Consider the following 23637-nt stretch of genomic DNA (forward strand, 5'->3'; position numbering starts at 1 on the left):
TTTGTCGAATCAACTCAGCAGCTTCGTCCCGAAGTTGTTCCACGAAGGTCTTCTAGATCCTTCTCCCGCTGAGTTGCATTTTGTACATAACGACAGCGTTTTGACATACGCGGGCCGAGTTGCCTTAAACTGTTTGACTTGGGCTTTTGACTTTCGTATTGGGCTTTGGGCCTTTTAATCTTTGTGTCTTATAAACAATTTAACTCAACATTTGTTAAGCCCAAAATATACCTAAAATATCATATATAAATACGTTAAATTTACATTGAAATCATGCTAATTATATTCATTTGGAATACTTTTACGTCTTTATTTACTTATTTGATGCAAGGTACTTAATTATTTAGTTAAATCCAAATAGGAGCGAAAACGGAGCTAAAATGGAGGAAAAACCTTAAAAACGTACCAAGAATGCATATCAGTCAGAAGAACGCTCGAGGAGGACGAAAAGTAGTCGAGAGACAGGGAAACATCTCTCTGTCGCGACTGAGATTTTAAGAATCTCAGTCGCGACTTACGGAGGTCAGCTCGGGAGAAAAATGAAGTCTTCAAACTCGTCCCTATACCCCCTGTCGCGACTGAGATTTTCAGAATCTCAGTCGCGACAGCGAACCCTTCTGCACACAAAACACATGTTTAAATCGGAAAAATACGTCTGTTCGTTCGGATAAAAGCAACCCTTCACCAGCAGACACGACCCGTCATTTACAATCCTTCAACAACTATAAATAAGTGATCCATTTCAGAAATCGAGGTTGGAAAAAGTTAGAGAAATTAGAGAAGAAAGTTGTTATGTCGAGTTTCTGATTCAGAAAAGAATCAGAAAGTTTAGATTTCATTTCTGTATAAACAATCGTGTTGTACACGAATTGTTATTAGATTAGTTATAAACAGTATTAGTTTAGTTTTTCATTCTGGTAGTAGACGAGATCAGTCTCTATTCCGAAGATCCAGCGAGAAGAATTAACGGCGGAAGCGCATGAGGTTTGACGAACCTACGGAGTTTGAGAGAAAGATTGACGACCCGGATCTCAAAGTTTTCGTTACAATGCTATCCAAGTTTCTACTTCTCTGTTAACTTGTGAAAATTCACATTTCGTTAATGATATACTTATTTATTCAATACATTCTTACTGTTGTTATTTTGATATTGTTCTGACAAAATGATTTTCAAAATGATAAATTGGTGTTTTTATTAAAACGTTCTATTCCATCTTATTCATATAAGAACTTTGTTGAACACTTGACAGATTTAGTTTTTATGGATGACATGATCGCTGATCGCGACTTATCAGACATAAAATACTAGTTTGATTAAGGTAGGAATCACCTCAACATCAGGGGGCTTTCTATGGTTCGAAGCCATTTAATTGAATAAATCGCTATATTGTTACATGTCCATAATCTTACAAAGTTAAAGTTGTTTTCTTTGCTTTATAAAAATAAGTTCTATTTTATTCCAATTGCGGAAATATCTGTCTTGTAATCAAAACCACAAAGACGGAACTGTTCTCTAAACTCGATATAATCCTCCTATCTAATCCTAATTTACCCAAACCAATACAATTAATTAAACGATTTTCTTTTGTTAAACCTAAACACGTGACTAAACCGAATAAAATAAAGTTTTAGTTAAAAAGCGTTCCCTGTGGGTTCGATATCTTTTATTACTACAAGCGTATACCGTGCACTTGCGGAAATCGCTCAACAAGTTTTTGGCGCCGTTGCCGGGGAACGCCAAAATTTTTGACAAAATTTTAAATTTTTCGTGTTTTATTTCGAATCTAGGTTTAAACATACTTATTTTAACTTTTATAATTTAATAGTTTTCATTTACTAATTTATTTTTCAAAATTCTGTTTTGTAGGTAGTTTCGGTTCGTGCAAGATTTCAGGTTCATGCGCAGTTTTCGAAGTTCAGGCATTGCACCAGACCCTATAGACCCAGAAATTGAGAAAACCATTAGGAAGAACAAGAAAAATAAGAAAAACAAAAATAAGACCCCAGTAAAAACATATACCGAGCTAGAAAAAATGGCAGACCCACCAACACTTATGGATTACGCTAGGCCAGGTGTGGCCGGTGTGACCAATAGTATCGTTAGACCCAGAATCACCGCAAACCAATTTGAAATTAAGCCAGCTTTGCTTAATATGTTGCAAAATAATGTAACATTTTACGGGTTACCTAACGAAAATCCTAACACCCACTTAACAAATTTCCTTGAAATTTATGATACTTTTAAAATTCCAGATGTGACTGCAGAAGCAATCAAACTTCGCCTCTTTCCTTTCACTTTGAAGGATAGAGCCAAAGAATGGTTAACTTCTATGCCAGCCGCAACTTTTGCCACTTGGGAACAATTAGCCCAAGCATTTTTATCTAAATATTTTCCTTTAGCAAAAACCGCAAGAGTCATAAAAGAGTTAACATCTTTTTCTCAAAATGACAATGAGACTCTTTATGAAACTTGGGAATGTTTTAAAGAACTTCAACGTTTATGCCCACACCACCAATTACCCGCTGAACTTTTAATGCAAACATTTTACAATGGACTAAATCCTACAACTAGGGGTTCATTAGATGCTATGTCGGGAGGGCTATTTATGAAGAAAACATCAGCCCAAGCGAGAGAACTTTTGGAGGAAATGATAATCAACAACAGTATGTGGCCCGCGGAACGTGGACATATGCCGGTGGCAAAACCATCATCCTCAACCACACCATCAGTTAAAGGTATAGTTGAACTTGATCCAGTCGCGATGCTACAAGCCCAATTTTCTGCTTTATCGCACAAAATTGACAAGTTTATGGCACCACGCGATATCAATGGTAATCCAATCCAAACGGATGTGGACTACGAAAATATGAGTGAGATCGAACAGGTAAATTTTGTCCAAGGGCAAAACCAAACTAATAATCCTTATTCTAATACCTATAATGCTGGATGGAGGAATCATCCTAACTTTAACTGGAAAGATAACAGTAACAATAATGCCAGTGCTAATCAAAATCGTACCATTAATTATCAAAATCAGTCAAGAGATACGATTAGCACTTTATCTTCTAAAATCGACAAGTTTATAGATGCTATCTGTGGAAAAATAAGTAATCACGACGATGGTTTTAAACGGATCGAAAATAAATTCGATCAGCTTATTAAAAACCACTCATCTAGCATCCATAATTTGGAGATCCAAATTGGTCAACTTGCTAAATCAATTCCATCCCGAAAAGAGGGAAGTCTTCCTAGCCATACGGAAAAAAATCCGAAAGAGCAGGTGAAGGCTATTACTCTTCGTTCAGGAAAAAATTATCAAGGGCCTGAAATGCCCAAAGATGTAACATTACTGGGAACTGATTTACCAAAGTCCAAAGAAGATATCTTAATCACAAATAATTCACCATCTGACGCAGGTACCAAAACTTTTGTACCCAAGCCACCTTTTCCACATAAAGTTCGAAATAAGGACTATGATAAATAACTTCTAAAGTTTTTGGATAAACTTAAAACTTTGCACATCAATTTGACATTTATGGATGCAATCACACAAATTCCTAACTATGGTAAGTTTTTAAAGGATTTGATTTCAAAGAAAATCAGTTGGGAAGGAATTTCATCCATTTCGTTAACTGAAGACTGTAGTTCAATAGTATCAAGTAATTTGCCCACTAAACTCAAGGATCCCGGATGTTTTACTATTCCGTGTAAGTTGGGAGATATTGAATTCCCAAGTTGTCTTTGTGATTTAGGAGCAAGTATAAACTTAATGCCATTGTCTATTTTTATAAAACTAGGTTTAGAAGAAGATATCAAACGTACTAATATGGTTTTGCAATTAGCGGATCAAACCACTAAAAGGCCGTATGGTATAATCGAAGATGTTTTAGTCAAAGTCGATAAATTTATTTTTCCTACCGATTTTGTTATATTAGACTTTGCATATGATGTAAATTGCCCTTTAATTTTCGGTAGACCGTTTATGAACACGGGACGCGCTCTAGTAGATGTGTCGGAAGGGAAGGTAGTTTTAAGGATAGGAGAAGATAAGGTCGAGTTTAACATGAACAAAGCGATGAAATACCCTATGGAGGAATTCGCTTGTATGAAACTTGATTTAGTCGAGGAATGTGTCAATGATGTAATTCAAGGTGAAGAAATAATTGAACCTATAATAGATGAGGAATTAGATGATAAGGACCCAGAGCCTTTGATTAGAGAAGATGGACCAGTTCCGCCTTCAATTGTAACACCCCCTAAATTAGAACTTAAAGAGTTACCCAGTCATTTGAGGTACGCTTTCTTAGGCGAAGGCGATTCTCTACCTATAATTATTTCTAACAAATTAACAAGCGATCAAGAAGAAAAATTGAAAGAAGTTGTTAGAAATAGGATAGGAAGTATGGGTTGGCAAATTTCAGACTTAAAAGGAATTAATCCTAGTATAGTAATGCATAGAATTCACTTAGAAGAGGACAAGCCACCTAAAGCGGATAGGCAAAGACGCTTAAATCCGAACATGAAAGAAGTAGTCAAAAATGAGATTACTAAACTTTTAGACAATGGAATCATTTATCCGATCTCGGATAGTGAGTGGGTTAGTCCAATCCATTGTGTACCTAAAAAGGGAGGCATAACTGTTGTAAGAAATGATGAAGGTGAAATGATACCTACACGAACCACCACCGGTTGGAGGGTTTGTATAGACTATAGGAACCTAAATAAAGCTACTAGGAAAGATCATTTTCCTCTACCTTTCATTGATCAAATGATCGAAAGGATAGCCGAGCATGCATTTTACTGTTTCCTAGACGGTTACTCCGGATTCTTTCAAATTTACATTTACCCGGATGACCAAGATAAAACAACCTTCACATGTCCTTACGGAACATTTGCATATAGAAGAATGCCTTTTGGTCTATGTAATGCACCAGCAACTTTTCAACGTTGTATGACAGCAATATTTAATGACTTCATTGAAGACATAATGGAAGTTTTCATGGATGATTTTTCAGTTTATGGAGATTCTTTCGATGCGTGTTTACAAAACTTAGATAAAGTATTGTCTAGATGTGAGGAAACGAATTTAGTATTAAATTGGAAAAAAATGTCATTTCATGGTAGACGAAGAAATTGTTTTAGGTCATAAGATTTCTGAAAAAGGTTTAGAGGTGGACAGAGCAAAGACTTCAGTTATAGAAAAATTACCCCCACCAACCATTGTTAAGGGAGTAAGATCATTTTTGGGTCATGCAGGTTTTTACATATGGTTTATAAAGAACTTTTCTGTAATCTCCAAACCACTTACTAATTTGCTTATGAAGGATTCAACTTTTGATTTTAATAATGATTGTTTACAAGCTTTTAATACTTTGAAAACGGCTTTAGTCAGTACACCTATAATATCAAAACCCGATTGGAATCTACCTTTCGAAATTATGTGTGATGCGAGTGACTTAGCTGTAGGATGTGTATTAGGTCAAAGGAAGGATAAGAAACTTCATGTTATATATTATGCGAGTCACACTTTGTCCGGTGCACAACTAAATTACACCACAACTGAAAAAGAAATGTTAGCAGTAGTTTTTGCATGTGATAAATTCCGATCTTATTTGTTAGGATCTAAAGTCATCATTTATACTGATCATGCAGCTTTACGATATTTATTTGCTAAGAAAGATGCGAAACCACGTCTTATTAGATGGGTTTTACTATTGCAAGAATTTGACATTAAGATTAAAGACAAAAAGGGAGTTGAAAACCTGGTCGCCGATCATCTATCAAGACTTGAGGATGAAAACGGTCCCATCGGTGAAACATCAGGCATTCGAGATGATTTCCCCGATGAACATCTCATGCAAGTACAAAGTGTCATAGCTCCATGGTATGCGGATATAGCCAATTACTTAGCTGCACATGTTGTGCCAGATGGATTGACTTCTCAGCAAAAGAAGAAATTCTTTTCAGAAGTTAAGAAATATTTTTGGGAAGATCCATTCTTGTTCAAAACATGCGGCGATGGAATATTTAGGAGATGTGTTAGTGAGTTTGAATATGAATCTATAATGTTAGAATGTCATGCTAGCGCTTACGGAGGTCATAATAGCGTAAGCAAAACAGCAGCTAGAATACTTGAATGCGGATTCTTTTGGCCTACTCTGTTTAAAGATGTCCGTTCATTTATTATCCGCTGTGATAAGTGTCAAAGAACAGGGAATATAGGAAGGAAAGATGAGATGCCTCTTACGAACATATTGGAAGTTGAAATCTTCGACGTATGGGGAATTGATTTCATGGGTCCTTTTCCTCCTTCTTTTGGCAAAAATTACATATTAGTAGCCGTAGATTATGTTTCAAAGTGGGTTGAAGCAATTGCAACCCCGACAAATGATTCTAAAGTAGTTGTTAAGTTTTTAAATTCAATATTCTGTCGATTTGGAGTTCCTAGGGTTATGGTAAGCGACGGTGGTACCCATTTCGTAAATAGAGCTTTTGAGTCACTTATGAGAAAATACGGAGTACACCACCGTATCTCTACACCGTACCATCCTCAAACGAATGGTCAAGCAGAAATTTCAAATAGAGAACTCAAATGGATACTTGAGAAAACAGTTTCGTCTTCTAGAAGAGACTGAGCACATAAACTTAACGATGCATTATGGGCATACCGTACTGCATTTAAAACGCCTATCGGGATGACACCTTATAGATTAGTCTATGGTAAAGCTTGTCATTTGCCGGTTGAATTAGAACATAAAGCATATTGGGCTATAAAAACCCTTAATTATGATTTGCAAAGTGCAGGGAAAAAGCGTTTGTTTGACTTAAACGAGTTGGATGAATTACGCTATTTGTCCTACGAAAATGCAAGAATTTATAAGGAAAAAATTAAAAAGTGGCATGATGCAAAAATCAAAATTAAAAACTTTAATGTTGGGGATAAGGTCTTACTTTTTAATTCGAGATTAAAATTATTTCCAAGTAAGTTAAAATCTAGATGAGCTGGACCATTTTTGGTTGTTAAAACATTTGATTACGGAACATTGGAGCTAGAAAAGTCTAATGGCGAACGATTTAAGGTCAATGGTAATCGTTGCAAAATTTACTTCGACGGAGCTCCAATTCAAGCAATTGAATCTGTGGATAAATTTTATGAAAATTAATTTCTTTAGTTTTCATGTTTTATTTATAGTTTTTTTATTTTTAATGTTTGTTTACTTTAATTTTTATTTATTTTTATATATTTATTTTTGTGCATAAATGAGTTTTGTTAACATTAAAATTTTAATTTAGTCATGTTTTGAAAATTTCATTAAGTATTAAGTATTATTGCGAAATTAAATATGCAGAAATCTCAGTTGAGATTTTTCATATTCCAGGATTTGAAAATCTCAGTTGAGATTCCGAAAATCTCAGTTGAGATTTTCTGTATTTTCCAATTTGAAATAACTGTAAGGGATTACAGTCTTCCTTCTTTAAAATTTCTGTCAGTTGAATCAAAGAGGTATCACTTTGACACCTTTTTCTTTCTAACAGACACAACCTTTCACTTATAGGATTTATATATTCCTGTAGGATCAGACTTCTTCCATTTTATTTCATCTTTCTGAATTTCTTTCTCAAATTCTCAAATCCTACAGACTTCATTTTCTTTTCTCTCACAGACATGACTAAGTCTTTGAAAAATGTTCAAAAACGCACTTCTTCTCAAAAAGGGAAAGTTGATATCTTCGATCGATATGGTGCATGGTTTCCCATTTATAACCATGACGAGGGGAAACGCTTTATGCAATTCAGATATGCTCAGTTCTTTGGCATGATGTATCTGGACGAGTTTCTGAACGAGGAACTCGGGATAAGCGAAGACATTGATCGCTATCTGACTAATTTGGGTTGGACCAAATTTGTTTCTATGAAATTTCCTATAATTGGAAATTGGGTTCTGGAATTTTTCTCCACCGTTAGGTTCGTCAACAAGAGACGTGTTCGTCTCAGTTTTCGTTGTGAGGGGGAGGTATTCACTTTTGGATATCCAGAACTTCACAATTGGTTTGGATTTCCACCACGAGACACAACTCAACACCATCCTGGAAGGGATATGACTTCTAGAGATATATGGAGGATGCTAACAGGATTTTGGCGATTCAATCCACGTCTTGCCTTCAACAAATCCATTAATTCTAATTCCATGCTGTATCTGCATAAGTTCCTCTGTCACAGCCTTTTTGGTCGAGTCAGTAGCAATGTTGTGAAAGATACTGATCTTTATGTGTTGGGCGACATTTTCCAAGGCAACTCAGTGAACTCCTCAAAGATTCTAATGGAGGGGTTAGTTGCTGCTTCCCGTTCAAAGAAACGGAAGATTGGGTTCGCCAACATCATTTGTGGAATCATATTGGGAGCCAAGGGAACCATTTCTGTTCCTTGGACTGATACAGAACCATTCCCTATTTTAGACTACGAGTTCTTGGAGAACGAGGGACTTGTCAAACGAGTTTTCCGTTCTGGTCCAACATTCCTTTCTGCACCAGAGAGGCAAGTCTTCATTCAAACGAAGATTAACAGGGCCAATGCACGTCGTCTGTCATCTACTTAGGGATATATTTTATGCGTTTCTGTCTGTTGTTTTTAATATATATATGATTGTTTGATTGTAATTTATGTTTTTATAATGTTTCTATGTAAATATATATTATGGTATTGTTTATAATAGTGAATAAAAGTGCATTAATTCATTAGTTTATTTCTTTCATTTAAGGAACAACCTTTGGTTTTCCTTCAATTTAATATTTCAGTTTTGTTTATCTCAGTTTCAGGGATTAATATTCACATTAATGTCACTTACTTCACATAGGAATTGGTTTTGAAGTGTTAATATTCGCATACTAGCAAAACGTTTCCAACCAAGAACGGAACTGTTCTCTAAACTCGATATAATCCTCCTATCTAATACTAATTTACCCAAACCAATACAATTAATTAAACGATTTTCTTTTGTTAAACCTAAACACGTGACTAAACCGAATAAAATAAAGTTTTAGTTAAAAAGCGTTCCCTGTGGGTTCGATATCTTTTATTACTACAAGCGTATACCGTGCACTTGCGGAAATCGCTCAACAACATTGAACAAACACATTAGTAGAATAAATCAAAGCATTTAAACTTAGTGTGTTTAGAATATTTTTTAATTACACTTAAACAATTTTGTCAAATCAAAATTATATGGAAAGGTGTTTCAACATTCAGCACTATGGTTCTGAACTATAAAGCCAAAACCCACCCTCCATGTTTCCGTAAACAAAGCTGCATCGATATTCAGTTTTAATCGACCCTCTTCCGGGCAGGTCCAAGTTGAACGCAGCGAAGTTGGTTCTCTCGTATCCGTCACTTTTTGGGCTTCTTGCCACTTAGCTAAAAAAGATTTGGCGCTGCACACTGTGATGGCCAGCGGCTGTCGTTTACCTTCCCAGAGAACGATGTTCCGGTCATTCCATATAGCCCAACACAAGATGGCAGCCAATTCTAGAGAACTATTGCCAAGCTTGTTTTTAATATAAATCCAGAATTCAGCCAAGTTGTTTACTCTCCTGCTCAGATCACCAATATATGTTAGAATCCATACCTGTCGTGCTTCTGGACACGATATCAATGCATGAAAGATGGTTTCGTTCTCTTGACTACAGCGCGGACACAAAGTAGTGGTATCAACCCGTTTTTTTGCCAGTTCAGAACGAGATGGTAAGCAACGAGCTGTTGCCCTCCAAACCAGATGACGAACCTAAGGCGGGACGTGGATCTTCCATATTTTACCCCCAGACTTCGCCTAGAACATCCTCCTCATTTTCTGTTGGTTGAAATTGAAGGTGTCTGTATCCACTTCTAACCGAATAGATTCCATTTCTTTCCAATTTTCATGTCCACCTGTCACGAATTTCCCTCCCGCTCAGTTGTATTTTTGTGATTAGCATTCTGTCCCTTGCGGAAAATAACTCTTGTAGTTTCCTATAATCCCAAGTCCCTTGCAGGCTTTCTCGGAGAGATGCTATCGTATCTTCTTCTCGTCCTGGAGGTGCAGTGCTGTCCATAAAAGGGTTAATATCATCAGGCAGCCAGGGGTCTGTCCAAATGTTTACTTCTGATCCCGACCCAATTAATAATCGACTTTGTGACTTTAGTAAGGGAAGGCCAGCCATAATACTCCTCCATATATAGCTTGGGTTCGATTTAATTTCAGCCTCTAGGATGGTGGACTGAGGGAAATATCGAGCTTTATAGATTCTTGCAACAAGAGAGGTTGGGTTGACCAGCATACGCCATGCCTGTTTTGCTAAAAATGCAATATTATAACTGTGAAAGTTCTTAAAACCCATACCTCCTAGTTGTTTCGATTTGCATAACTTCTCCCAAGATCTCCAATGTATCTTCCGTCCTTGCCCACCCTCCGAGCCCCACCAGAAGGAGTTAATCACTTTTTCAAAGTCTTCACAGAGTGTTATAGGAATTAGGAACATGCTCATGACATATGATGGGAGAGATTGTAGAACAGATTTGATAAGTATTTCCTTCCCTGCTTTTGATAGAAATCTGTTCTTCCAGCTACTTATTCTTTTTCTGATCATCGTTTCAATATACTCGAACACCTCTCTTCTGTTTCTTCCGATCAATGATGGTAGGCCTAGGTACTTGCCTGGGCTAATTACTACTTCCACTTCCAAGTTGGCTCCAACACTCGTCTTTACTGCTGTTGACACATTTTTGCTGAAGTGAAGAGTAGATTTATTAAGATTAATTTTCTGTCCGGATGCTTCCTCATATTGTTTGAGGCATTGTCGTATTTCTTCGCTTTCTTCTATCGTAGCCCTGAAAAACAAGTAACTATCATCAGCAAAAAATAGGTGAGTTATTGCCGGTGCTTGTGATGCTATCGAACATCCGTGAATTTTTCCCCTTGTTTCTAGTGCGGATAAAGCAGCTGACAGGCCTTCTGCTCATATTAGGAAAAGGTATGGTGAAATGGGGTCGCCTTGTCTTAGACCTCTCTTTGGAATGATAGGTCCAATCTCGTGTGGCCCGTTGATGATGTTATATCTTGCCTTGGTAACACATTGCATTATTAGTTGGACCCATGATGGAAAGAAACCCAATTTGAGCATCATCTTCTCGAGAAAATTCCATTCTACCCTATCGTAGGATTTTGCCATGTCTAACTTCAGCGCTGCATATCCTGTCTTTCCTTGGGTTTTCCTATTAAGGTAGTGATTTACCTCAAAAGCAAGCATTGCATTGTCTGTGATCAATCTTCCTAGTATAAAGGCACTCTGCTGTTCTGAGATGATACTAGGTAGTACTGTCTTAAGCCTATTTGCCAAGACTTTTGAAATTATCTTGTAAATCACGTTGCACAAGGCGATAGGACGTAGATCGGAAGCATATTCTGGGCCTGCTTTCTTTGGGATCAGAACCAGCATTGTTTCATTAATTTCCTCCGATAATTCTCTAGAATTGAGCAACTGGAGGCATGCCGCTGTCACTTTTGCACCCACCACACCCCAGAACTTTTGGTAGAAACAAGGATTAAACCCATCCGGGCCAGGACTCTTTTCAGGATGCATTGAGAAGACGGCTATTTTGACTTCCTCTGGACTAAAAGGTCTAAGTAGGTCTTCATTTTTTGTCTCTGTTACTTTGCATGATATGTTCGATAGTATAGGATCCGGGTCAGACATGTCGGAAGTGAAAATACCATTAAAGTATGAAGTGATGATTTCTTCTAGACCGTTCCCCCATTCTTTCCATTCTCTGTCGCTCCCTTTCAGCATGAGTAGTTCGTTTTTCTTCCTTCTTGCCGTTGCTGCTTTGTGAAAGAACCCAGAATTTAAGTCTCCTCCTTTCAGCCATTGTTGTTTAGCCCGCTGACCCCAATAACTCTCTTTCTGCAGCAATAGTGTATCCAATTCTTCTTTCGCCCCCTTATAAGCCTCTACAGATTCAGCGTCGTTTCTCTTTTTTGTTCTGCTGATCACAGCTTTGCAATTTTCCACTTTCAGTTTGAATTGATTCCTCAACTCTTTGCCCCATTGAAGTAATGACGATCCGCAATCCTTTAATCTGTTTGTGAGGAGGGCGTCAGTCTCATTCTGCCATCCTGAAACAACTCTGTCCCTGCAGTCACTCTCGTGAATCCATGCGTTTTTAAACCTGAAGCCTTGCTTAAAATGTACTGTATTCTGTCTTACAAACAGAAATAGGGCTGTATGATTTGAACAAGTAACCTCTTCATTTATTAATTTAGCTTCGGGGAACCTGAGGCGCCAATTTGAGGAGGCAAGAGCTCTGTCGATCCTTTCTTCAACTAGCCTACCTGATTCCCGCCCTCTTTCCCATGTAAAAGGGTGACCCACTAGGCTGATATCTGATAGACCACTTGATTCTATAGCTGAGTTAAAACCTCTCATCAGTGCAGGGCTCTGTCGTGTACCTCCTGACTTTTCGTTTTGAGTCCTGATGTCGTTGAAATCTCCAATTATTAACCAGGGAAGGGAAGAAAGAGTTGATAGTTGCTTAATTAGATCCCATGAATCCTTCCTACGAGCTCTCTCCGGGTAACCATAGTAACCCGTCAATCTCCATGGGTCCTGACCTGCTAGACTTATTTCCATGTCAATGTAATTCCGCGAGAAGCGGAGTAATTTGACTGAATTTTTCTGTTTCCAGAAGAGTGCTAGACCTCCTCCATAATTAACTGCTTCCACTGTTGTAGACACCGGGGTCGGAGGACCGATGAAGAAAAATTATAAAAAGGGATCCGAATCAGTCGATTAAAATAAATGATGAGTCAATAAAAATAATAAATAAAAAAACATTGTTCAAAGGAACCGTGGAGACCGGTTTGATCGAATTCGGAAATCGAATCGAGATGACGGGCGAATCGGTTCCGCGAATAAAATCTTAAACCGTCTCGCCAAGTTCGGAGTATTTCGTGTCATTTTCTTATTAATTCTATTATTAATAAAATTTCGGGTCGATAAGGGTTTTGTTTTAAAACTCGAAAAATAAAAAGAGAGTTTTGTAAAAAGACCAATTTTATAAAAGCTAATTTTATAAAATCGGTTTTGGTAAAAATATTTTTGATAAAAATCATTTTTTAGTTTTGGTTAATTTTAGGAGTATTTTATATTTATTTTCCAATATAGGTATAAACGCGGCCCCTGACGGGGCCGGTATTTACGTCACGGGCCGTTGGACGGCCCGTGACAGGGACTAGGCCGCCCAGGCCCAGCCCCTGCACTTGGCATTCGGCCAAGTGCATTTTGGTGCACTTGGCCAATGCCAAGTGCAATGTTACATAGGGTTTATTAAAAAAAAATAATAATAATAAAAAATAATAATGATAACATTAATAATAATAATTATTATAATGATATATATTAAGCCAAATTAGCTTACCCTTGGCTCCAAGTCAAGAGTAAGCTAATTTAGCTTTGCTTGGAGCCTACCCTTAGGCTCCAAGCCAAAGCAATATTAATTGTTAAGGCTCCATGCCTATAAATAGGATGGAGCCTAATGCATTTTAAGAGGGGGAAAAAATCCGAACCTCTGGAAAAATTCCCCGAGACCCGAACAAAGCAAAAACATAAAAAAAATCCGACTCAAAACACTATCAATCGACTTGATTTGGCATTCCTATTACCGATTGAGAGGTAATAATCCGAGGAACTAGACCCGTTTATTTATTCATCTCTTTTTATTGTTTGAATCTATTTATTTATTTGTTTTTTACACTTTTATTATTTAGATTTGTTAAGTTAATTTTTTTGTTTTGCATTTTAACAAGTATTTGGTTTTAGTTTTGAAATAAAAACTTCGTTTTGGATCCCAATACGAACCGTGACCCGATTCAAGGGTAGTTCGGGATACAAACGTCGTAGATCCGTTGTTTTATAAATGTTTTGAATCGTTATTTTCAATAAAACGTCGTTTTAGAATCCTCCGTTACAAATCATAACCCGATTTGGGGTAGTTTGGAGGCGAAAATGACAAAATAGAGTAGATCTAATGTTTTTGATAAAATCTGGAAACTGTTGGACTATTTCTGTAAATTGCCGTTTTCTGTCACTAAAAGCGGGTTACCGACGGAGTTTCCGTCGGTAAAGCTGCTGGAACTTAAAAAATCCATTTTCCCAACCTTTTTCTCATCTTTTTTACATTTATTCTTGTATAGGTATATGTATAAATATGTAATAGGATTATTAAAATTATTTTCAAAGTATATGACTAGTAATAACCAATGTTTTGAAAACCGGACCGGACGTTGAACCGGTGAGACAACTGGTTCAAGGTTCAATAGGTTCAACCGGTTCAACTGGAATGGTTCAACCGGATAAAAAAATAAATAAATATATATAAAAAAAATAAAATGATGTTTCATTGAACATAAAATTAAAAATTTCATACATATAATAAACAATTCTTAAGTTAACATATTAATTAAAAATTAAAAATTCATACAGATAATATAAAAATTCACACATCGGTAACCAATCCTTAATTTAACACATTAATTAAAAATTCACACATCTAAAATCAAACCCATAGTTTAACACAATATTAAGATTAAAATTAAATTAATTAACACCAATTATTAAAGAGGTTGTTCTCTACCTAATTTTTAAATTTTTCCCTTAATTCAATATGTTTTTCAAAAAATGGCAAAAAACCAGGGTCAATCCGGTTCACTGGTTCAACACCGGTTCGCGGTTCAACCCCGGTTTGATGCGGTTTAATAGAGTTGAACATGTATAGCTAAAACCGGACCGGACACTTGACTGGTTCGCGGTTCGACCGGCCGGTCCGGTTTTCAAAACACTGGTAATAACTTACTATTGAATACCTATTTTGTATATTTGGGTATGATTTTCATTAATTTGGTTTTATGAAGGCTATATGTATATATGTATATTTTTCTTTTATTGTTTTGGGTGGGTTATCCTCCATATATTTATTATGTATAAAAACTATTTTAGTTTAAATATGGTTTTCTTATTTATAAACTTTATCCATTACTTTTTACATATTCTCAAGTTAAAATAAAATGTGTATCATATCAAGTATTATACTTACTACCATTTTTACTTATTAATTCATATATACATTATTGTTTTACCTTTTTTATATAAGTATTATTATTATTTTTCCATAGTGTATATTCATATAAATAAGTATATTTATTTCCTCTTTTTTGAATTTCCTATATATATATATGTTTTAAAAAGTATTTGGGTTGGGTGAATTTGGGTTTAATTAGTAAGTGTTGTAATTATGTTCAAGTGAAGGTTAATTGAGTGAAAATGGGAAAATAAAAGACAAAAAGAGATTTCAAGTTGTTTGTTTAAATTAAAAGTTTTTCTAGATATTCCTAAAGTGTAAATAACTTTTTTTGTCATTTTTAAACCGTTTCCAAAACATCACGTGTTGAAACCTTAATCCGTTCCAACGACGAATTAAGCGAACATTGTAAATTGTTTCGTTGTAAATAATGAAGTTTTGAATTGCTTTCCTAACTAAATGGTTTTGTACAAAATAAATTGACTTGTATGCTTAATCACGTTTTTAGATTAAAACTGTTTGCTCAACATTTTCAAACGCTCAAGTCGTTCCAACGGCGATTCGAGTGATCATCATTAACAGGGCTTTGAAACGTACCTAAATCGTTCCAACGGCGATTAAGGTACGAACCATGTAAATAAACTCGTTTTTGGGAGTAAGATTAGCGTAGATGTAATATACGACATAAAAGCCTAAATCACACTGTGAATAAACCAATTCTTCCTTCTCCCCCTCTCTCTCCTATGTATTTTAAATTTATGCAAAATGGGTGATTCTTTACTAACGTGGCTTTTAAACAACATGCTCAAAACGGTTTTCAAAGCGAGAAAGAAAAGGTTTCAAATGAATTTTAAACTTAAAGAAATATGCGATTAGTCCGTTATCGCCTAACACGCTGAGTAGGAGGCTGGTGGTTCATAACCGGGCGATGTCGGGGTGCCTAGTAGCCCATCTCCAGAAAGGAGCTAGCCTTCTCGGCTCGTACCTAAGTTTCCCGAACCCTCACCGGTCTCCCGCAAGGGATCGGTGTTCATTTTCCCATTCGTGTGTGGCGACTCTTCCATACTCCGAGCTCCGGTCCTGCCGAGCAGCTTGATTCCACGATTGTTTGCTTTCGGCACCAATCACCGCTTACGTCGCCATGAGGTGTCCACCCCCCGGTCCGCCCGGGCGAGGCCGTTCGGCACCTTGTCTAACAAGTGGCGACTCTACTGGGGAAGCGAGAAATTTGATTCCGGAAGGCGTGTATTAAGCCATTAACGGGGACGGATCGTATTATTTCTTTTCGTATGCATTCATACGCATTATTGCAAACCTTTTGGGTAATTTTCGCGAAACCTCTAGCGAGAGTCCATTCGTCGCTCGAAAGATGCTAGTGTAAGTTCCCCCTTACAGTAAGGCGCCAAAGGGTCCCCATCCATTCATTAGGGGCGAATTTGTGCGGTCCTGTGAGGTCCCGCGATCAGCCGTGTCAGCATATAGTAGCCTTAGAAGTTGCCATAGGATTACCCGTTACCATTTTTGATGTGATAAATGAATCAGTTCGTGTTTTCAAAATTGTCATGATACGTGTCTAATCCTAAAATATGTAAAGAAAATGAAACGATACGTTAATATATACTCTTAAACCGATATACAAACTACCCCAAATCATCGAAACGATTCGAATTAAAGACGACTTAGTCATCTCGTATGAATGAACTTGTGCGACCCGCCTGGTCCCTTTCCGTGTCCCGAAGAAGGCACATGTTCAGGAAATGCGTGGTGACATGAGCACGTATTAGTTCAAATCGGTTTGATATTAAGGATAGTTATAGCTCGATTCAAAAGACTATATTAACGATAACCGTTATTCACATTCTTTAAATACGTTGGGATAAAGCGAAATTATGACGAAACGAAAACAAAGAACATTTCTGTTCCGAACGACCCAGTTGTAACGTAAAGAGTGTTGCAAACATGGCCCGTCCCTTCCGAATAAAAGACGAGCTCTTACGTTACGCCTTGTGTTGTTCTTAAGAGAAATGGATGTATCCGCAAAAGTGACCAAAGAAAATAAAAGAAAATGAAATGACCAAAGTCATTCTGTATCTACGATATATATCCATCCCGAGGGTAGTTAAAGAAAATGAACCAATGCCGTTAAATACGTGCCTCGAGCCGGTATGTACGCCGTTTAAAATCATAAAGCCGAATTAAGCTAAACTGCATAATTGCGCCATATGGACGAGACTGTGAGTTTGACTAATGGCTCGATCATTTCGACCCTTACCAAAACTACAAGAAGTATGGCCCAATCTGCGTGTTTGCTCGACTCGTGCCTAAATGAAAAAAGGACGGTAATATCCCTGCTTCGAATAAGCATGCGATTCAACGAAACGTTGATTTTCTATAACCATGTTAGGATGATATATCCTGTAGATGGGAAGAAATAAAGAGTTGTTATTAGCCGAAAGATTATCGCGTGCTCAAATAAGACTCGCCGTCTTTTCACGTAGCTAAAACGAGCAAGCGGATTCTTGACGCTAGAAACAAACGCGTTACGCGATGAGTCCGTTCCTTAAAATAAAGTGATATCATCACTAAACAAACACGTGGTTGCGTCTCTCGATAGATCCAAAAGATCCCGTCGTAATCCAAAAATCAAGACACGAATCCGCGCGAATAAAGGGGAACGAGTCATTGTCAATAACAAACGATTGAACCAAAAGAATAACTCGTACCACATCTAAACCCGAGACACGCCAAAAGGGAGTCAAAACCCGAACTAATGCGTCTCTCGAAATAACAAAAGACAAGTTATTCAGAGGGACAATCCAATTTGGTCGATATCTTAGTCACGGAATGTTGATACGTCAGAACGGATTGTATTGTTTGATGAATGATTTATTTTTCCGCAGTAATCGACGGCATCACGCGTCCTCTGGACCACGATGTGAGCTTATACCAAAATCCTAGGAAAGAGACTTGGACCAACGAGTGTGTGGAGGAATAAGGATGGAAGAGAGATGATGTGATGATTGTGATTGTTATCTAACATTTTCTTTCTTTTATTGCGATCTAATTACGCGTTATGTACGATTTTCGTTAACTAGTTTGTTCGTATGGATTTATATCTTGTTATACATCAGTCGAGTCAGATTTAAGTTATAATGCATTCTATGCTTAACGAATCATTGCAGTCATACCATATAGAGCGTTGCATGCTGACCAAATTGTGTGCAGCCATTTTAGGTTTCGTAGACTTAGGACGTGTTTATTAGGAATGTGAGAAAGAGTTGACCCCAACGTCGCGTGTCCATCAGGAGGCATACCAGTTATGTCGTGACGTATCCCATACGTCTTTGCCTTGTCGTACCTATATGTTGGGATGCATCCTATGCGTCCTTGACACGTCTCGTGCGTCTTCACTATGTCGTTTGTATGCTAGCTAGGAGGCATGTCCATAATGTCGTGATGCATCCTATGCGTCTTCGCCTTAGCATGCTTTGCGTACGGTAGCGTACCTCGTACATTTCTCTAGTATCCTAGGCACTAGTCAGAAGGTACAACCCTTATGTCGTGGCATATCCCCTACGCCTTCGTTTTTGTATACCCCGTATGTCGCGGCACCTCCAATATGTCCTTACCCTATCAAGAGGCGTAATGTTCTCTCGTGACGTATCCCATATGTCCTTACTGCGTCGTGTCATCACACGTCAACCCATCAGGAGTCCCACCTGTCATGTGATGACATATTCCTTGTATCTTTACTTTGTCGTACCCCGTAGGAAGTAACACACCCCATGCATCTTCCATTAATCATTCAGACACCGATCATGAGGTGTACCGGTTATGTCGTGATGTATCCCATATGTCTTTTCCCTGTTGTGCCTCGTATATTGTGACCCTTTCCTTTTGTCTCTACCATGTCATTACACACCGATCAGAAGGTGTACTATATGTGTCATAACGCATCATGTGTAACTTCGCCTCATCCCTTACGCCAAGCGAGGGGCATAAGCTTCATGCCCCGTATGTCATGGCGTATCATGTGCCTTTTTCACCGTGTTATATACGTTAGACGAAAGGCATACCATTTGGGCCATAATGTATCCCATACGTCCTTACCTCGTCCCACCTCTATATCGTAAAGTATCCCGTACGACTCCATCACGTCAGCTATACACTAGTCAAGATATGTACTCGATGCGCCGCTATGCACCGTGTACATCCGGGTATTGTCAAGGTCGTACATTGCGATAGGTCGTAGATGCGTCTTCCATATCGGATACACTAGTCTAGAGCCATAGCCCGTATATCACGACCTAAGTTCTCGCCTTGCTAGGTGCCTAACAGAAGACATACCCCGTATATCACAATGTATCTCGCGCGTCTTTACCATGTCTCGCATGCCCGTTAAAAGGTCTGCCCCGCATGTTATGATGTGTCTCATATATTAGTCCGGAGGAGCACCTTTAGACCCTGAGGTATTCCCTATGTCCTCGTCGTGTCATACTTTGTGTGGGATATGCCGCGCGCATCTTTATCGTCCTGTTTATACCGTTAGAGGGTATACCCGGTGCATCGTGACATATCACATGCATCTTTGCCATCGTGTTTGAGTTACTCGGAGACATGTCCAGGTGTCACGGCGTACTCCTCCTCCTTCTATCATGATTAGGAATACTGTTCGTTAGATATGCATCTTTGCCGGATCTAAACTGCTGGGTGGTCATACCTCATTTGTCATAACATTCGAATCGTGGGGCAAATTCCGTTCACTTTCTGCATGGTCGACTCGAGACATACTATATGTGTCGCCACGTCGCTGACAACTTATCGATAGTTCAAGAAAAAGGAAGCATTGTCACAACATCGATTCCCCCGAGACTCGAATTAACCGTTCGTCACATGTCTCATACATATGCCCCAAGATATACCATGTATGTCGCTACGCCTTAGCCAACACATCTCAAGATTATGACCAGTACCTTGAACTCAAATAGAACCATAATCTCACGGGTCGTCGTCACCTCCCTTTCGTATCTCAAGACATACCCACGTATGTCACCATGCTATACACAATGCCCATGTGATTCCAAATTACGTTGTTATATTATCCGAACCTCTCATCTCGTAAGTCATCATCATGCCACATATGTCGGCGCACCGTGCACCTATACTCCAAAGTTACGTTCGGTACCTTGTGGTCGAGTCAACTGTTTCACACAAATCTCGCTTACCTATCGTCATTCGCATCTGGGGATGTAGTCCATACATAGCACCTCCGCATTTCAGAGTTGTGAGCAATACCCTGAGCCCCAAAACGATCCCTTAACTCATGTGTTGTCCGCACCTCCCATTTGTACCTTTAGGTGTGCCACGGGGTCGTCATGGTGCCCCTTCATATTTACATCGTCCCACTGTCCGGACCCCAGGTTCACGTTGACCCTCGGACGCACGTTTCATACGAAGTCATCGCGTCACATCCGTACTTTGACTGGCGCCTTATATGTCACCTCGTCACATCTAATAAATCCATGCGTCATTGCACTAACCTCTTAGCTAGTAGGTTATCCTCATGCCCCATTGGTACTCTCAGTCGTACCTTGTATATCGACACGTCATTGTACTAAGGTAACCCGCGCATCCTTGGCCTTCTTGAGACACCCTGTCGCATCTTCAAAATGGGCAAATCGATATGAGACATACCAGGTGTGTCATCATATATCGTAACACGTCAGTATTCCAAACATGTGACACTAGTGCTTCGAACACGTATCAGCTTTCGGTGCGTATCCCGTATGTCACCGCTTGCGCTTTAGTCATACGTTGGGCCTTGTCAAAACGTGCCCCACATGTCGCCTTGTCATCGACAATATTTGTAGTCCACGAATATGTCATTAGGCTATCCAATTCTGGACCGACCTTTGACACGCGTTCCGTATGTCATCCCTCGCACCTTACTCACATATCAAAGACTGAGTCGTTTATACCATCCAGTCAGGGTTAAGCTTGTGGCAAACCCCCCCATACGCGATTTGGTACGTCCTGTTCGCATGTAAAATGTCGAGTCATTCATGTCATTGAGTTCAAGTCGAATCTGGGGCAAGTTTATATATGTCATCACGTGCATCTCGCTTACATCTCCAATGTCGAGTCATTTGTATCGTCAGGTTTGAGTCGAACGTTTGGCACGTACCTGTCATATAGAGTGATTCGTGTCATCGAGTCCAAGTCATACCCTTAGGCACGTACCCTATAGGCTCCGTCTCGAGCGTCCTGCTCACATATTGACACACTGGGTTGTTCATGTCGTGAGGCTCCTGTACTTTTGACGTACGCCCCGTAAGTCGTCACTCATGTCTTGAGTACGACTCAAACAATGGTTTGTTTGTATTGTCAAACCCCCGACACGCTCCCCCTACATCATTGGTACCATTGTCTATGCGCCCCAAACTCCGAATTGCCTTATTTACGAGTCTGAGACATATGCCCTATGTGTCGCTATTTGGGTCTCGCTCGTATCAGTAGTATCGAGTTGTTGGTACCGCGTCTAAGTCCAACTTTTGGCACTTACCTCGAAGGTCTTGGTTTGCGCCACAAATTGTTCATAGTGATGGGTTCCAGTCGAACTATCGATGTCTACCCTGTGTGTCATTGCTGGTATCTCAAATATCGGTGATGGACCAAATACGTCATAAATATCCACGTAAGATCTTTAGGGATTCTCATAAAACATATCGTCATCGGGTTTGAGCTACAAAACAAATTGACCTTTGACACATACCAGGTAAGTCATCGTTTCCGTCTCGTTGGTACCTCGATCGGATTAGGACACCCCTCATTCTACCAGACACACCGATGTCCACAAATTCATCGAGGTATTTGTGTCTCTAGCTTGATTTAATCCTTAGACTGCACCCTGCGGTCGGTATCGTGTCTAGCTGACACCTCCAATGTTGTTAGGAGGTACCTCTCGAGTCATCTTTGTGCTTCATCTATGCCCAAAGTTGGTTAGATAATACGTGTGTCATATGTGTACCCTATTCGTGTCTCGTACCCAGCATGTCGGATTTCCCCCGCGACGGTCGAAATCCCAAAATCAAGCCATCACATCGTTCGTGAGTTGTGTATAAGTCAATCGTGGGGGCACATCAAGTGTGACTCCCATCATGACTTTTGGCTACCTCTAAGGCATACCATGTACGTCATCGTACTTCCTAAATGCACCATGTTTCAAACCACTCTGTCATGATACTAGTGAGCCAAGTAGGAGTTAATAATTGGCACATACCTCGTATGTTGACATATGCATCCTATTCGGACCTCGAGTATCGGGTATTCCGTGTTCATTGTCCCGTTAAATAATACCCATCATTGTAATAGTTGCTTTCCGAGAGAAGCTGACAATTGGCGCACATCACGTATGTCACTCACGTCTTCCTTATGCCTTAACCTGTTTGGGGCACACCCCGTGTGTTACCACTTTCTGCATAGCACGCCAAGGTTCCGTTGGTACGTCTACGTATTTGTATCTTGGGTTTAAACTAACCATTGACCCACACCCCATATGTGGTGGTCTCGTCCCGCTTGTTTCTAGTTTAGGACACACCCTCTATGTCGGCCTGTTTCAGGAAACTTGTGTTTCCCAGAAAGGCGGTTCCCTGCTATCAGTATCGATACCAAGTAAACTATGGACAAGTGCCCCGCATGTCTCCGTCATGGTCTGTTTAAGTTCGAACATACCATGAGCATCACATCAGCCCGTATAACGCCTTGTATCTTCGAAGTATGTCATCACAACCGATGATGACAATCCCTCACATGCACCTCATGCATAGTTGCTTATGTTGTTTTTTTTAGGTCGTGAGTCGTGTCGATGTACCAAGTATGTCATTTCCCCCCACTCATGTCGCTACCCCTCCAATGTATCTACACGTCACGGATATCATCGGGGTACACTCTCATCTACCTAGCGTCCTAGCGAATTTTACTTATCATGAGGGTCGTCTCAATCTCACAAGCGTCAGTCGTGTCGAGCATCATTCAACATTGTACATCTTGTAAAGCATTGTATAGTAAACTCGTAAGGTTCATACTAATGTGTGTATAACAGTTGAAATGGTTTCGGGCATCCGCACTCCCAAACAGGTAAGTTAGCACAGACGACCGAAGCACTGCCGACAGCTCTAGTAAAAAAGGGGGTTTAGCTCTATTCAAAATCATGTTGTAAGAAATAAAGCGCACACCACGAATCATGCATAAATCATACATCCATCGATAGGAGGCACAAGTAGATAGCTTTGGCATTCGCATCACACGTGCATCGCATCATCAAAAATTCATAATGCCTAAAAAGCTCCACTCACCCATCCTTTCTCTTTCCTTATTAGAAACCCAACTCATGGCCCAGCCCAGCAATCCAAACCACAATCTTGAGAGCCGTGTGCAAGGGGCTTTAGCCAAATACATCTTTTCTGACGAGTTCAAACGTGCTCTTAATGATCCGGATGCTGCTAAGAATGATGGGGCTGAAGGTTCCCAGG

General features: G+C 39.1%; 1 non-coding gene across 1 annotated transcript; it reads right to left on the reverse strand.

Annotated features, from left to right (window-relative positions):
• Positions 1-2411: 2411 nt before the first annotated feature.
• On the reverse strand, positions 2412-2518 carry LOC136225220 (small nucleolar RNA R71). Its single transcript, XR_010686946.1, has one exon. It is a non-coding gene; the product is annotated as a small nucleolar RNA R71 (small nucleolar RNA).
• Positions 2519-23637: the final 21119 nt, after the last annotated feature.

This window comes from Euphorbia lathyris, chromosome 3 (assembly GCF_963576675.1).
Source record: "Euphorbia lathyris chromosome 3, ddEupLath1.1, whole genome shotgun sequence".
Classification (NCBI taxonomy): domain Eukaryota; kingdom Viridiplantae; phylum Streptophyta; class Magnoliopsida; order Malpighiales; family Euphorbiaceae; genus Euphorbia; species Euphorbia lathyris.